The 7500-nt window shown below is 38.4% G+C and overlaps 1 protein-coding gene across 4 annotated transcripts in view; it reads left to right on the top strand.

Annotated features, from left to right (window-relative positions):
- The window catches only part of LOC138019280 (adrenocorticotropic hormone receptor-like), a 29125-nt gene that overhangs the window by 11113 nt on the left and 10512 nt on the right, over positions 1-7500 (top strand). The window contains exon 1 of one of the 4 annotated variants that reach the window (XM_068866014.1): positions 3565-3577. The exons of the other annotated variants lie outside the window; for them this stretch is intronic. The gene's annotated coding sequence lies outside the window, so the exon portion shown is untranslated. Of the gene's footprint in view, positions 1-3564; positions 3578-7500 lie in introns of those variants that run through there. 4 annotated transcript variants of the gene reach the window in all.

The raw sequence follows: 7500 nt of genomic DNA, 5'->3' as shown, positions 1-7500 counted from the left end.
CTTTATGCTCTGCCAAAAATTGCGAGTTTATCACTTCGTTTGCTGCCCAAAAAGATACTCTAAACACCCCAAAAGAATATTAACTAGACGCTCCTTGAGCGTACACTGGGTTCCTGTGGTGCGTGTTACTTAAAAACGAAGGGACTGAGTTGGGTGATATTGAGCTGCAGCGTTCGAGTCAATTTTTTCAAGTCGGGGGTCTTTAAGACCATTTAAGGGGTCACCCAAAAGTAGTGCCAGCAGAGGCCCTGTGGCTCACACGTTCATACGACGAAACAGACCTTTTTCTGAGGTTAATAACCTGGCTACCAGCCTAATAATCATTTGTCAGAAAGAAAAATTCCTGTCATCTTTAGAAGAATACGCACGCATTGCGTACGTGTGGTAGTGCACTAACACAGCGCTTTATTCCATATTGTCAACTGAGCTGCATTTTGTCTTCCAGGAGATTCAAGTTGTCTTTGGGTAATTTTTAGCTCTAATAGTACACGATATTGTTTTCGTATTGTATATCATTGTAGGGCCATGGTAGAAGTCTTAGATAAATAGCTCCCTGAGGAGACATGTGGTTACTAGTAAAGTACTAAACCCAGAAAGATTGAAGAAGATAAAAGGGAATTGAGAAACATTGGCTTCTAGGCTGACATGTTGATCATTTTCAAGTTCCCTCACAATTTCTTTTCACCACAAGTTTAAGCGTGCACTCAGAGACTGTGACAGTTTTGTAAAACAAACGTTCACTGAAGTTAAGCCCTTTCCGGCAGGGTTGGTATCTGGGTGGGTGGCCTAAAAAAATACCACTTTGTAACAGAAGCATAGGACCGAAAATTCTATTTTAACGCTCAAAAGTGTAAACAAAGCAAGCTACAGATTTTGTTAGCTTGCTTTATGCAAAACAAAGTATTGATGCAAAAGTAAGTAAATATTGATACACAGTTTTTACGAAGAGCAGGAGGAAGTTTTCAGGATGGTCGATCGAAAATAAAATATTTTGCCATCAGAAACAAAATTTACGACATGAAAACAACATTAATTTTGAACCGCGAATATAAAAAGTTACCATCAACGAAAAGCATCTTGGGAGAGTTTTGCTACGTTCAATTTTGTTATTGTACTCTTAGCTGCACAAGTAAATCGCAAAATAAGTGACATCGAATTCAGCGGGCGCCGTGATCAAGTAACCGAGGGATGTTTACTCGCAAAACAATGAAGCATCTGTGTCAAATGATGCCAAGATACCGGGTTTTTGTTTTTGTTCGTTTTCTTTTTCTTTCAAGTGTTATAAAGTTTGACAAGGAATGTGTGAATTCAACACAAAGATCACAATCGCCCAAATCTTGAGGTTGACCATTGTTTCTGCAAAGTCAAAATTTTACTCTCCAAGACGAGGTTATTTATCACCAGGTAATTCCATCGTTTTGGAAATAGCAGCTGCTTTGTTATTCATCAGCGTCACAATTTTTTGCTGATTTTGGGGCTCATTTTGTTGAAACTCAAGAGACCCAACAGACCTGGGCCCGGTTGTTCGAACCAGGATTAGCGTAAACTTTGGTTTCACTTTTTCAACTTTTGAGTAACAGTTTCTTTTGCCGAATATTGGCGCTGAACAATTTTTTTGAAGAAAAGAAATAAACTTCTTGTTTTATTTTTAATCTGAGATTAGCGTTAATCGGCTTTTGAACAACCTGGCCCAGTTTATTTTCGTGACTTATGCACGCGCTGCTTACAGTGCACTACCACAATCCGTGTCACAACGCATATGCAATTAAATAAATTTTATGACAGATCAGGAAGAACCCCTTTTCTGAAGAACCTTTTCCGTGAATAATGAAGCACAGAATAGACAACAAGCTTTCTTTTAAAAAATTCTTCACTGTCAAATTTCCTTTTTTTTTTACTGCCTGTCTTGTTTATCCAGTTGACTTTCCATTACTACGCTCCATAAGGGTATATTTTGTTTAAGGATCCACTAAAACGCCATTCGCGTTACAATGGCTTTCGACGCCATTGCAGGTTAAGTTAAATATTCTACTGTGTCCACCAGAGAAATCTAGGCATTTCCACTACCCTCTCGATCCTAAGAAAATACGCGCAGAAGACTCTATGCACAGAGACACCACTCCTTAGTCCGCGACTCATACGACTTATGACCCCAGGGAACTCAAATCTCGCAAAGCAGGTAAAGAAAATCTTCGATAAATTGAAAAGTCTTTGCTTTAACTAAATATTTTCAAAATCTTCTTTATACATGTTTACGAACGGGTTACCTTCTTTTGTATTTCTATAATATTTACAAGGTCTTATTATAATATAATTATATATATGAAATGGAAATTGTGTTGGGAGACGGTCAACTGAAAATAAAAGCAGATTCTATACTCACAAGGACATGCAATACGACTGTTGCTGAGATTGATCAAGGAACATAAAGAATATATAAATTTTAATGTTCGTAAAGAAATTATCGGGATTCACACGTATTTTTGTGGGCTGCTTACATGATTTTCGGACCAAGGACCAAATTCGCAGACGAAGGACTTGCGTTTGCATTCTCCTTTTTCCGACTTACAAGAGAAATATTCCAGTTTGGAACGTGTCAATTTAATATTATCGCAAGAAACGAAAAAGCTATCTTCAGGGAAAATTTCAGTTTGTGGCGTTTTGATTTAGGTAAGATATTCAAGATTATCCTTTTTTTCTCGCAGACCACGGACCCCATACTTCTGTTACGACAGTGTATCGTTTAATTCAGTAGCTCATGGTATTAAACGGGAAACTGCGGTATAGTATAACCGTGTGTTTTTATACTTGAAGTCGGGAGCAGGGGAACAGGAGAGCGAGTAGAGGCAATCATCTGATTCAGTGTACAGAGCTTTCGCCCTCCACCATTGTGGTGAAGGTTTAATTGTTCGACTCGTGTCTGATTTCGTTTGAATATATTTATCTTCCCCTCTGCTCCGAAGTACTTTTCTTTGGGTCCTCCAGTTTTCCTTTCTCACCAGCAACCAAGCTTTGCATTGACCTTCATTAATCTGATTTGATCTCCAGTCTCCGCAATCAGTAGACAGGCTTGAGACAAAAGTAGATTTCAAACGCAAAAGTATTTTGGAAAATGTATTTTTTTTGTTAAGTGCACATCTTAGAAAGTTGCCTCACAAACCATGCACAGGCAACTTTAGAAATAACCTTTTGTCTGACTTTAACTCTACTGGCTGCTAAATCATTTTTAATTAAGGCTGTAGTTGCCCTAAGATAATAAGGCAGTCCAAATAATGCAAAATTGGGAATGATTCTATTCATTTTTTGAACTGATTAAAAATTAACGTTAACTTCCGAAAGTCTCCTGATAAAATCTAATAGAAAGTCATAACAATATTTCAATTTCCTACTCAGGTCTCCTAGATAGGCTTATTTTAGTCTCATATATACAACAATGTTGTCAAATAAATTTTCATATGCGATGGTGACCGTTAAGGTCCTTGCCTTTGAGATCCGCGGATCCCGGGTTCAAGACGCGCTCTGACCGCTCGTTGAATTTGATTTTGATAGTCCCTGGTTGAACTTCTCAGCTGCACTTGTAAGTTGGAATTCTTAACAGTTGTTGTTGCCTTTGTTGTTGTTGTATTTCATTTTCCCTGAAAGGAGTCGTCAATGAAATGTGTATGTATGTGTTTACTTAGAGAGGGAACTTCATTGAAGAATCGGAAAAATCCCCAACGGAACTATTCTCTGTCACGACCGTATTGGCTAAATATCAACCGCCGCAAAAATAGCCTTTGTGTAATTAACTTACTGCACTGATCAGGGCCAATTCAAATTTGTAGTGCAAAGATTAAGGTAAAGATGGAAAGGTGTGTTTCAAAGGCTGCCGGTCTATACGGGCTTTAGTCTATAGCTGGTAATCTGTGAACAAAACTGACCATTGTTTGACAAAAGAAAAGCTTCATTGGATCACTGATAACTGAGTTATTCGAAGTTAGAGGGAAACCTAATTTATAACTTTCTCTGATTAGCTGACGGAAAATTTAGTTAGTAACTTCTGCAGAGCAGAAATTCTTTTCTTATGAGACAGGGAGAAAAGACACTCTAATATGGATCGCAACCCCTTTTCTGCGCTAACCGCCGTTCACGAAACAAATTGATTTTTGGAAGAGATATTGGAACATATCTTAGAAACGTATGTCAAAAAGAAGCTTCTGCTGACTATTGTGAGCCCGTGATGTCAGCGAGAATTCTTGTCTTCACCTCCCTTTGATGAAGTTCAATTATGTCGTGGTTACATTTATTAAGCGTCGTGAGATAACGTACAAATTTGTTGATCGCTCGGCAACCCACTCTTTTGCTTGCTGGACAGGATTGCCCATTTACGAGGATTGCGTGCCAGACATGTACTGTTCAGTCTTTTCTAGGATTAGATTGCCGGTGGGTGACACCTGCCCACTGACAGAAATCTGAAAATGAGGCGTGGCACATAGCTCCAGTGCATCATTTGCATGGGCTTGGTTCCAATCCCGCTCTAAATGCTGGTTGGATTTGTTTCGTTGGTCCACACTTCGTATCTACCATAATTTGTAAATAACCAAATTAAGACTATTAATCATGTTCTCTCAAGTCTCGATATTTCTTTTCATACTACTGAAGTCGAGTCCCTGTGAACTTTGTGACATATCACCATACTAAGGTAATACAAAAAATGGGTCTGCAATGCGTAAATGTGGGGGCTTTAGTGTGATTAATTTGATCAATTATCAAAATTTGTTTTGAATTTAATGAGGGCCGTAGCTAGTAACTGGCAAACCAAGGCACTTGACACACTCGTGATTTTTCGTTTTTGTTGTCTTCTGGCATCATAAAGACTTAGGAAAGTATTTAATCAGTGGCTCAGTGCTACGTTAATTTTGTTTTGGCTATGCAAATCCCTCAAATGCATGTCAAAATGTTAAACTTTGCTGTGGATTTCTAAAACCTGCAACTGTATTAATGTCAATAGTTAGCAAACAACAGCTATAGTTAAGGTGAGAAAAAAGCTCCATGAAAGCATTTCGAAGAGTCATAAATGGACTACTGTTAGATGTCAGAAACAAACTTCCTGTACAGTATTTATTCTCTCTATGAATTTTATCCACTGTTGTATTTGCGTTATCTAAAGAGGTCTGAAAATTACTATTTTGATGTCCATAAATAACACCACAAATTACATTATGATGAGATTCAATGTCAATTTCTATCCACAATGCTTCAAAATCATTCGTTGTTCTTCTAAGATCAGTCCTGATAACAGAACAGATTATTTTGTTTACAAAAAAAACAACACCTCAAGCGTTTGTAACACTTGGCAATGAAGCAAACTAATATATTCCTATTTTTCACGTTGCCATGTTACCACCAATAGCGTAGCTCCTACTCTATTATAAAAACTACACGTAACCCACAATTCCTCGATTCGCTCTGACGAAGGGCTAACGCTCGAAACGTCAGCTTTTAGAATCTCTGTACGGTGGCCAATTTACATTATCAACTCCGTTGATAAAACCAAATTTTTGTGTAATACCCCAAAAGATAAGTATTGGATAATAAATTCTGACCAACTTTTAGCTTAATCTCAGTAAGTCCCACTATCGACAAATGAAAATACAGATTAGACAACATAGTTTGAAGGTTGTCAAAATTAGCTGTCAAGTTCCTAATATTGCAATGCAGGATAGAGAGATATTCATCAGAGAAGCATTCAATGACATAAGGACTGTAATGTAAATCATGCGCAATATAATATTGAACATTTACATCTGAAGGCAGATTGAGATCAACATCCCTCATATTTAATTAAGTGGTCTACCTTGGAAGGGGAAGCGGAGATTTCTAAGCGAGCTGAAAACTCGAAGTCGTTAAATCATATTAAAGTAGATTGATATTTATGACAATTCATTTATACGACTATAGAAGGACGAAAAAACACACACTTACGTTCCGCTGGGCATTTCTTCTCTATCCTTCTGGGCAAATCGCTAGTTTCTCTCACATGAATTACCTGGCTCACTTCGGTTTTTCTAATGAATATCTCTTCGGATCGAGTCCATAAAAATTTAAAGTTATTGTCCTTTTTGGCTTTGAGGCAATCACTGAAGAGCTTCTCGTTCCTTTCTGTGAGACTTTCATTGATGAAAATTCTATTTTATTCCAAATACCCAAGGTCACGAGATGTAACTTCTTGCTTTGTTAGAGCCTTTCTTTCACACCTCGCCTAACGAACTTTACTAAAATATCTGATGACAATGTCTATTTTGAACAAAAACGCAATTTACATGTGCGTATCAAAGACGAAGGCACAAAATGGCCGATTGGCAACTTGCAACACGTGATTCAAATTCCTCCTTAGATGACCTTCGATCGCGACACGTGCGCAAATAAATTCCGCCGACGTTAGCATTGTGGAGGATGAAGACCCCACAAAAACCGCAGAAATTTCAAACGAACATTCATTTTTCAAATAGGCTCTCCCATGCAATCTCTACGGAATCAATGAACACTTTTTTCATTCAGTTAATCTTTTCCTGTATTCTTATCACTGATTCCACCAATCGCAAAGCTCCTCCATCTCCTACCTCTTGTTCTTCCATCGAAATCGATGACCATGACATTTTTGTAATTGCTTGTTAATTTTGGATTATGCGTATGGAGTTGGCTGATGGGGACAATCCGTGCGGATGAAGCCTTTTCCACAGTGGGGACATCTGTGAGAGAGTGGGGTATCCAGGTTGAAAATAGCTCTGTCCATGCGTTGTACTCTTTTCGGCAGCAGGGCTGGCGCGGTGGTGGGAGCACTCACCTCCCACCGGGTTCGATTCCCAGACTCGGCGTCATATGTGGGTTGAGTTTTTTGGTTTTCTACTCTGCTCCGAGAGGTTTTTCCCCAGGTACTCCGGTTTTCCCTCCTCCTCAAAAACCATCATTTGGTTTGATTTGATTTATTCTGATTTCAGTTGACTTGTAGTCTTGTGAATTAGTAGAGCTCTCGGTCTCGGCTGAATAACCTTGAGACGTCAACAGGATTATTATTATTGTTATTATTATTGGTAGTAGTAGTAGTAGTAGTAGTACTTCAAGGTGATTGCCTCAGCCCTCTTCTTTTTAACTTGTGTTTCTCCAGCACATTAAATCTGAAAAATATCGTCAATTTGGCTTTTCCCTAAGGTTCTTAAATCCGATCCACTAGTTCCAGTTCGCAGACGACGCCGCTGTTATAAGTGGTCAGGAATCAGAAAATCAGCACCTAATCAACCGCTTTATAATCTGGTGTCAATGGTCTAATATGATAATAAGGGTTGACAAATATTTTACTTTTGGAATACGGAAACTGTGCACTAAATCTGTCCAATATTTACCTAAACTGTTGATAAATGGAGTTCTTGTCCCGTGTGTGGAAATGGGTGAATCATTTCGTTACTTAGGACGCTACTTTGACTTCAACATGTCTAACAACCAACACATGTCAGAATTGTC

Source organism: Montipora capricornis, chromosome 10, assembly GCF_036669925.1.
Source record: "Montipora capricornis isolate CH-2021 chromosome 10, ASM3666992v2, whole genome shotgun sequence".
Taxonomy (NCBI): domain Eukaryota; kingdom Metazoa; phylum Cnidaria; class Anthozoa; order Scleractinia; family Acroporidae; genus Montipora; species Montipora capricornis.
This window is presented reverse-complemented; position numbering and strand designations above follow the sequence as displayed.